Here is a 9,167-nt window from a genome sequence, read left to right as displayed (position 1 = left end):
GTGTGTGTGTGTGTGTGTGTGTGTGTGTGTGTGTGTGTGTGTGTGTGTGTGTGTGTGTGTGTCGTTAAGCTAAGGTAGACACACACAAACACACACACACACACCAGGAGACACACACACCCCCACTGGGAGATGCTTCAAAGCGTGGCATCGCTGTCGGCTGTATTGCTTTGTGTTTCATGTGTCCTCTATTTTTCCACCCAGCACCCTCCTCTCCTCCCTCTTCCACCCCCCCTCCTCACCCATTCTTTATTAATGGCCCAGATGTGGTGGTGGCACACAGGGAGCTCATTACACCGAAGACAACACAAAGCGTTTATTTCCATATTAAAACATTTTGGTAGGAGGTGCTTTCATGTAACATGTAACCAAACCAGTGTACAGCTTCTAAAACTAACAATGTGACTTGTTCGACAGTTTCCGCTCTGTGTTTGATTAGGTGAGAAAGAGGAAGAGGAGGAGGAAGAAGGGGAGGAGGTGAGTTCATGCATTATGTAACTTCATGTAGCTGTGGCTTGTGAAAGAGTTACAGCCGTAACGTTACAGGATGGAGGAAGGAAAGGAGGAGAAAGAGGAGGAAGTGACAGAGGGAGAGGTGATGATGAGGCGGAGACAGACATGCAGCAAGGGTGGAGGAGGTGAGGACAGGGAAAGATTAAAGTGAGGAGGGGAAGGAAGGAAGGAAGGAAGGAAGGAGGGCATTGGAGAAAAAGGAGCAGAGAGGCGAAAAATGGATTGAAGAGGAAGGAGTAAGAGGGTAGTTAGGGAGACAGAGAAGGGAAGAAGGTGAGGTGAAAGGTGAGGAAAGTGGAGGAGATGCAGAGGGACAGGAGAGGTTGGAGGAGGTGAGATGAAGGAGGGTGGAGAAAGGATGAGGTGGAAAAACTTAAAGAGGGACAAAGACAAGGTGAGGGAGATCGGGAGGTGAGGAGGAAGATGAGGAGAGAAAGGTAGTGGAGGAGGTTAAGCGAGAAAGAGGTGATGAGGACAAGAAGGCTAAAGGAGGGGAGGACAAGAAAGAGGCGGTGGAGGAGGAGGGGAATAGGAGCGGAAGAAAAGAGGCAAGTGGGAGGAAGAGGAGGACGGGGGGAGAAGGAGGTAACCTAAAAACAGGCAAGGAGAAAAATGAGAGACGAAGAGTGGGAAGAAATGGGGTAGAGAGTGGAAGAACGGGAGGAGGTGGGCAGGAGAGTAGAGAGAGTGGTGAAGGAGCATAAAGAAAAGAGAGGGATAAAGTGTGGGACGAAGTGAAGAGGAGGAGAGGGAGGAAGTGAGGAGAGGGAGGTGAGAAAGAGGAGGAGGCGGGCATCAGGAGTCAGAGTCACTTTCGTCACAGAAATTTGTCGTGTTGATCCGAGGTGTGAACGCAGCAAATCTGACAAATCTCTCTCCAAACCTGTCCAAAACACGAGGTGACTGTGTGTGTGTGTGTGTGTGTGTGTGTGTGTGTGTGTGTGTGTGTGTGTGTGTGTGTGTGTGTGTGTGTGTGTGTGTGTGTGTGTGCGTGTGTAAGTTACACCCTAGGGGACAGTCAACCTTTCCAGTGAACAGTCTTTATCAGCCTCCTGTTTGGGTTTGTTTCTCCACATGATCTGCTGTTATTCACCTCCTCAGTAACATAATATGAGTACAGCAGGAAGAGAGAGCCTGAGTGGACACCAGTTCAGTCACTGCAAGCTCAGTCCCATGCGGCCGCACTGTATGACCCGTGGATCAGAGCTTGTGTGGCTGCATCTTATTTTACTGTTCCACTCTTGCAATATTGAAAACCAATCTACCAACAAGAAGCACTGATATGATATTGATCCATTTTTATTGAGCAATAATTTATTACTCCAGAAGAACTGGCACCACAAAGCTTGCTAAGGTTCCATTAGCAACAAAGACAAAGATGATGCAAAACAAGCTGAAGTTTAAAGGTCCAGTCTGTAGGAATCTATGGCATCTTTGCAGATTGCAACTCTGTCGCTTCACCCTCCCGTTCCAAGTGCGCAGGACAAACTACGGTGATTAAAAAAGCCCCTATTACAGCCAGTGTTTGGTTTGTCTCCTCTGGGCTACTGTAGGCTACTGCCGCTGAACATGGCAGACTCCACTGAAGGCGACCCTCGGCGTCTGTATATATAAACGACTCATTCTGAGGTAATAAAATCATGATTCCTATATTTAGGTGACTATAAACCAATGAAAACATACTAATATTATATTCCATTTCAATAGATCATCCTAAATGTTACACACTGGACCTTTAAATTAATAACAGTGAACTTCCTTATCTGCCCTGTCATTTGTCCAACAACATCATACTGGTTAGGTTATCAGTGAGGTAAGTAAAGTTTTTGTTTCTGTTTAATTTTATTTTTATGCTCGGCCACTCTCTTTCTCTCTGTCATTTTTACACTCTTTGACTTGAGCCAGATTTCTTCATCATGGACCTGGCTTGGAGACATTGTCAAACTTCAACCTCCCAAAGCTGCCACAAAGTTGGAAGTACATTATTGTCTAAAATATTACTGAATGCTGTAACATAAAGATTTCCCTTCCCTGGAACTGGAGTCCAGACTCTGAAAAGAGCCTCAGAACAAAATGACACTACATGGATTTCTGCAGTGATTTGTCCTGTATTCTACAGCACTGGGTGAAATCTGTCACTTATGTAGGAGTAAACAAACACTATATGCTTTGAAGGGACCAAAAGCAGTGACCCAAAAAGTTGGACATTTGCCAGCAAAAACTGCCCTAAAAGACCCCAAAACAGCTCAGACACATCAATATCACTATCTTTGGGTCAAGGGGAAAAGTAAACCAGGCCAATAATCATCTTGTGTTTGGCATAATGTCTGATTTTGCCATGTTAAAGTTATAGTCATTAAACGTACTACAAGGAGTTTTAAACTAGTTATTAAACAGTCTCAATGCAATACTGATGCCTTTATATGACCTACATAAGACCATCAGTTTCTATAGTTATTCTTAATGCTTACTTGGTTGGATTCGGTCAGATTCCCCCTTGAAATCAATTAAACATCATCGCTTTTGTCCACAGGGGCCACCATAATCAACAAAAAAATCAAAGTTCCTTGGAGGGACTTTAAGATTTAAGCCTGGTTCATTTGGCGACACCTCTGGTTACCATGGTAACAGCAAGCACTCTGAGTGCAGCTACAGTATTTTGTCAGAAATACAACAGAAGAGCATCCAGTGTATGTCTTTACAGTGCTGCCAAACTAACCCACATTATTTTGTAACGTACCATAGCTAATAGTCTGCCTTTGACAACATGAATGGCTATGACAGAATAAAATCTTAAATTTTACAACTTTCAGAATAAAAGGAATAATTTTATTTTGAGAAAGTAAAAAAAAATTATAAATAAAAATAGAAATAATAATAAAAGATATACAATATATATGCTAATATATATACAAAGTTATGTATGCCTCAGTATGTGACGGACAGAAATGAGTAATAGTAGTAAGTTTTTAAAGAGTGTGGTATTGCAGAAGTTATTCTGAAGTTATTAAATTATTACAGAGAATGACGGAAATAATCCAGTGTACTGCACCTTCATGAACTTATTGCACAAACTGCGCTTCAATTTCATGCCATATATGTCTATTTTTTATCTTTTTTTGGGTGCAGAGAGCTCAGCAAAGCTTTACACTGAAATATTTTCTGAAGGCAAAGCAAATGTTTTTCTTTCCCTGCACCTGTTTGGTATTTTAGTGACTTGTGTGCTGCGGTGAGAGGAGATTCACAGTAGGGGGAATGTCTCTGGCAATGCAGCTGTGCACTGCAATTTCAACGTCAAGATTTACAATATTTAATGCCGCTTGCTGCCTGTCTTCTTGGATCAGATCAACAGCGCACAGAGCACCACAAACCTGGTGGAACTCCAACATAAACCTCTCAAAAAAAATCCCTCAAATGACTTTTTGCTTGTCTGTTTTCACATTCCTTATCCATTCTCTAACAGGAAGACACATATTATTAAAGAAAAAATACAGCTTTTCATATATAAGTTTACATCATGTCAAACTGAGTTTCCTTTTAGCACTGCTTGATCTCATCCTGCTATGTCCCATTTCTCCCTAAAACTTCTTTTGGTTTTGCCTTGGTTAGGTGTTGTCACATCCAGCCTTTGTGAATCTGTGTGTGAACATGTGTCCAAACGTGTGCCTGTCTGTGTGTGTGTCTGCTGAAGTATTATGAGTGGCTCAGTGGATGCTGCTGTATTATCAGCAGATATGAGCCGAGCAGACCTGCTTGTTTGTTCAATCTGTGGCTCCACCGCTTCAAATCAAATCTCCTGTAATTAGCTCTGTCATGTGTTCAAGTTCAGGGTGCTCTCAGTGGGCGTGTGTGTGTGTGTGTGTGTGTGTGTGTGTGTGTGTGTGTATAAAGCAGAGAATAACCATATCCATGTGGTGCTCGTCTGGGTCCAGCTCAGACTGCAGTCCCACTGCCTGTGTGGGAGGAATACTGGTGATGCTGATTTGGATGTTTCTGTTATACCTGCACTTAAATCACGTCCACATCACGAAGGATGTTGGTTGTGTGGGAGAAAATACTGTGCATTCATGGTCAATATAGCACTATATCCAGTTGCGTTTAATTACCTTAAAGGACCAGCTTTGGCTGATATGAGGCATCCTTGTTTGCTTTTTCAGGCCTTTTTGTATGTTTGGCGAGGAGTCAGATCTATGTGAGAGTCCCAGTTGTAATTACGAATTAGACTATGACATGAATGGTATTTACAAGTGGGAAACTGGTATTTAAAGTAGCTCCAACATGAAGTGAACATGGCCTCAGCGATTCCTGTATCTTTCTAATGCAATGCTGCTGTACTAGACAACAGACCCAGAGATGATGCTGAGCATGAGGATATTTATGATTATTGTAACATGTTTCATGATTTATAAATGTGAAGAATAAATATTTGAATACCATCTTAGTTTAACTTTGCTACTTGGCTCTGTAAAAGCTTTCATGAATGTTGTGGGAAATGTTCTCATTTCTGTATTGAGACCCTCAAAACACCATTTGATTTAATATGTGACAGGCTTTGATTGAGAAAGTGAGTTCACAAAAACTCTGACAGGACAGAAAGTTGGCTCTTATATTGCTGCTGCACATTTCAGCCATGTCTGTGAATGTTGCTTGTTGTTTTTCACATTCTTCCACTCTGAAGAGCATTTTTGGCTCCCATTAGTGTGGACAAAAGGCTAAAATGGAGTGAGAAAAAGATGTGATTTCATATTTATCCACATTAACGTGGACATTGCCTCAGAGACTAAATGACAAGAGGAAAGAAATCAGACAGTGAAGTGCTGAAATCTCCCCGGAGACTGATAGAGAAAAGGAGACAGTTTCCACTTATTCCTCCTCATCTGACCCTTCCCTCACCCCCCGTCTCTCTCCCTCTCTCTCTCTCTCTCTCTCTCTCTCTCTGTCTGTCTGTCTGCCTCCCAGTGCTGCACATACACATATCAACACACAGCTCTGGCATGCAGTCACACATGGCCTACAGCGTGCTGGGTACACGACAGTCACACAATAGAAACTGTGCATGAAGATGCCCACATCCGCCCCGCTCACAGTTTTGTTGGGAACTGTTTGTGTATGTTTGGATGCAGTTGTTGGGTTGCCAGCTGGTGTTGCTGGTTGCCAGGTTTCTCGCAGCTTGTTTACAGCTGTGACCCACAGCAGTGCTGCCTCTGTGCCACATTCACCACCTCTACTGGCCTTTGTGGAGCTCAGTCAGACAGACCAAGAGTGCTGTGAATTACAGGGGTTTTATCTAAAACCTCAACGGTTGTCATATGGAGCCAAATCTAGCATAACACGATCCATTCTGTGACATTCTGTTCCTCTCTTTTTCCTCTTTTATCGAGACCTAAAGCTGAAATAACGGTCTTCAAGAGATACACTTAAACATCTCTGAAGGTCAATGCACAGAAGGGCGTACTCCTATAAGGAGACATAAAGAGGAAATCACACAGCCCTAGAAAGATCTCTGAATGATCATACAGCCAGAAAACATGTTCAGACTCAACATGAAGTCAACTGAAAAACAAATTTGGACATGAACAGATGCAGACTCACTGTAGGTGGCACAAATTAAGGCAAAGACCCGTCTGCATAAATTAAAAAATGTTTCATCTTGAGTGACAGTTTTGTGCTTATCCCGGAGCTGTTTAAATTCACCTTATGGACATACTGAGGTCTGTGCAATTGGCTGCAAATAGGGAAGCAGTCAAAACATCGCAAAAAAAGGGAGAAATTAAACAAAATCAAACACACTTTGTAGTTTTGATAACTAAACTTTCAATTTAATTTATCAAAACATGTTCTGGTACGAGCTCATGAAACATGAGGATTTACTGCTTTTCTTTGTTTTATAACATTGTGAATTGAATATCTTCAAACTGGCAATTTATATAAAAGTAATCATTAGCTATGACCATGTATTGCACTTTTTCACAGCTTGGTGGTAGAACCATGACCTTTGACTGTTGTGGGTGTAGCTGCTCTGTTCAACCACAGTCCTGTAATGTGGTCGGTGTGAGCCACTGAGGAGCCGGAGCAGTTTGGAGCCAGTGTCTAGCTCAAGCTGACCTACTCTCTTCACTTTCTACGCTCCCATTTCCCCCCGATGTTTGGGTTAGGGGTTAGACAAGAGCTGCATAATTTTGTCTCTTTCCCCCCCTTCATTCTTCTTCATCCATCCCCCCCACTCTCCTTGGCCTTGATATCAAATAAAGATGAAGGTGTCGCTCTAATCGACATTGTTGCCAATGAATCATTTAGCAGTGTTAGTCTAACATCCCAGATTCCAGGTCAGTGCGTCTCACTACACAGCCCGCTGCCAGCAGGGTTTAGCCTGGTTCGGCCTGCCTGCTGTAGACTGGCATCACTGTGTCTCTGCTGCTGCTGCTGCTGTTGCCAACCAGCAAACGGCCGTCCCTCAGGCACCGGGGCCCCGATGTGTGGAGGCATGTCCCCGCTGGAGCAGAGAAATGCTGCGGGAGGAGGGGGAGATGTTTTTGAGAACAGCATACATTTACCCCTTAGCTTGGTGTGGGGGAGAGTAATGCTTTTGTACAAATCTGATCTCCAGTTTTTTGGTTTCATACACCAGGAAAGTTCAAATCTGTGGCTGTGATTCCAGTTTTCATTTTCTGTGAATATGTTTTACTCAATATTGTTTTTTTGGTCTTTGGTTTATCACACTTGTTATGAAGCTCTTTATATTCTAGTTTGTAGGCTTTTGTTAAAATGTGACTTGTGTTTGTTTTGTTTTGGTTTATGTTAGTCTCATGTGCCGCCCATCTCAGATAGAATTCTCTGTTTATTTCTCTCAGTATGTCTGTGACGTTTCCCTGGCATTTCATCCTCGTACCTCTGGCTAAATTTAAACAAATTGTTGTTTGTAAAGAAAAAAATGGGCAAATAAGTGATCAAATAATGTACAAAGCGTAGGCGTATAACAATACCTTTTTAGTCTGTGGAAAAAAATATTTGTGCTATGTTGTATTGTTTTGTTTGGAGTAATTGTTTTTTTCCTTGTTTGTTTTTTCTTTTTCTTTTTTCTTTGTTGTGTAATTATTTATTCAGTTTCATTTTTTGATGTGATAAATTCATACATACATTTTATGACAGACTGTCAGACTGTTCTGAAGGTAAGGAGACACTGTATTTTAAAGGCTTCAGTTGCATACTCTGCTGTGCATTGTATCTGTGTTATTATCAAAATAGGGTGCGCCTTTTAAAAATTACCCCAATGACTAAGAAGACAGAGCTATAATCTATAGATAGATATGTCACACGCTCATATTTATGTAACTTTGCCTTGTAGCATCTGTTCTACATAGAGTTTCCTGCGTAGGCAAAACAGTATTTTGTGAAAGGTAATATACAAATAAAAACTAAATTTATTCCTGCATACTCATGAATGTATTTTATAACTTCGTACCTGCACAAGCTTGATTTGCATGCATAATTTAATGTAAAGTATATAACCCATGCAGTGTTTTTTAACAGGCTGAACATTCACAAGACTGCAAGATAAAACAAAACAACCAACCTGAAGCAACCAGATCATGAAATTATGTTTTTATTAGAGCTCCATCCCTGCCTCTTATTGCATCAGTGTGTGTTTGTCTGTGTGTGTGTGTGTGTGTGTGTGTGTGTGTGTACATGTGTGTGTGAAAGTTTCTGTCTCAGAGCATGATAATGCTTGTATGTTTCATAAGTTTTATTACTGTTATGGATACAATTACTTTGTATTTTTAAGTCTGTGTGTTTGTGTCCATGGTGCTGAAGTAGCTATGTGTGTGTGTGTGTGTGTGTGTGTGTGTGTGTGTGTGTGTGTGTTTGTAAGTGCGCTGCAGTGTAAAAGCAGCAGCCAGTAAAAGTAGGTCAGGAGAGAAGGGCTCCCTAGAAGACGATGTGAACTCGTCACCTTGAATCGCGTTACAGGCTGTTGAGGGAAGAGAGAGAGAGAGAGACAGATGAAAGGAAGAGGGGGAGGAGGAAGAGAAGAGAGGTCCAGAAAGGACAGGAAAAGAGAGAGAGAGAGTGAGAGACTGAGGAGGAGGTGCAGAGTACGGTGCAATGAAGAGGACAAACAAGAAAAATGAATGGGAGGTGAAAAAGGAGTAAAAATAAGTCGTCCTGACTGTCACGTGTGCATGTGTCCCCAGTGGCTCCATTTAGTTTGGACATGTCCTCATGTATAATAGTTTATGTACTGTTACTAAAAGAAAAACACCTCAACACTACGTCCACAAGATGTAATTCTTGGACGTCTGCTAAATCTTCTTACTGAAGCCACAATTAAAATGTATTTCATGTTTTATTGCTGGATGTTTTACTGTACTTAAGTGATAAAATTGGGTAAACATCCTTTAAAAGCATCCTGTTTTTGTGTTGCGTGTTTTGTAAGTGTTTACAGTTTACACCAAAATACATTGTACGTTTTTCCTAAATGTGTTAAATGCATTGCCTTGGATTTTTTTTTGTTCAATCCTGCACTGTTAAGATGAATGTTTGTTAGCTAGTATATTTTCCTCCAGCTTTCAGTCAGTGAAATAGCATGAAACTATCAGCAGGAATGTTTATTTTATCACCTGAAGGCAGCCTACAGGTCATGCAATGTTTATGTG

The 9,167-nt window shown here is 41.6% G+C and overlaps 1 long non-coding RNA gene across 1 annotated transcript; it reads left to right on the top strand.

Moving 5' to 3' along the window:
* Positions 1-259: 259 nt before the first annotated feature.
* Positions 260-8,892, top strand: LOC127365267 (uncharacterized). Its single transcript, XR_007885165.1, has 3 exons — positions 260-340; positions 418-477; positions 2,067-8,892. It is a non-coding gene; the product is annotated as an uncharacterized LOC127365267 (long non-coding RNA).
* Positions 8,893-9,167: the final 275 nt, after the last annotated feature.

This window comes from Dicentrarchus labrax, unplaced genomic scaffold (assembly GCF_905237075.1).
Source record: "Dicentrarchus labrax unplaced genomic scaffold, dlabrax2021, whole genome shotgun sequence".
In the NCBI taxonomy this organism is placed as follows: domain Eukaryota; kingdom Metazoa; phylum Chordata; class Actinopteri; family Moronidae; genus Dicentrarchus; species Dicentrarchus labrax.
The sequence above is the reverse complement of the archived record's forward strand: the minus strand, read 5'-3'. Positions and strand labels throughout refer to the sequence as shown.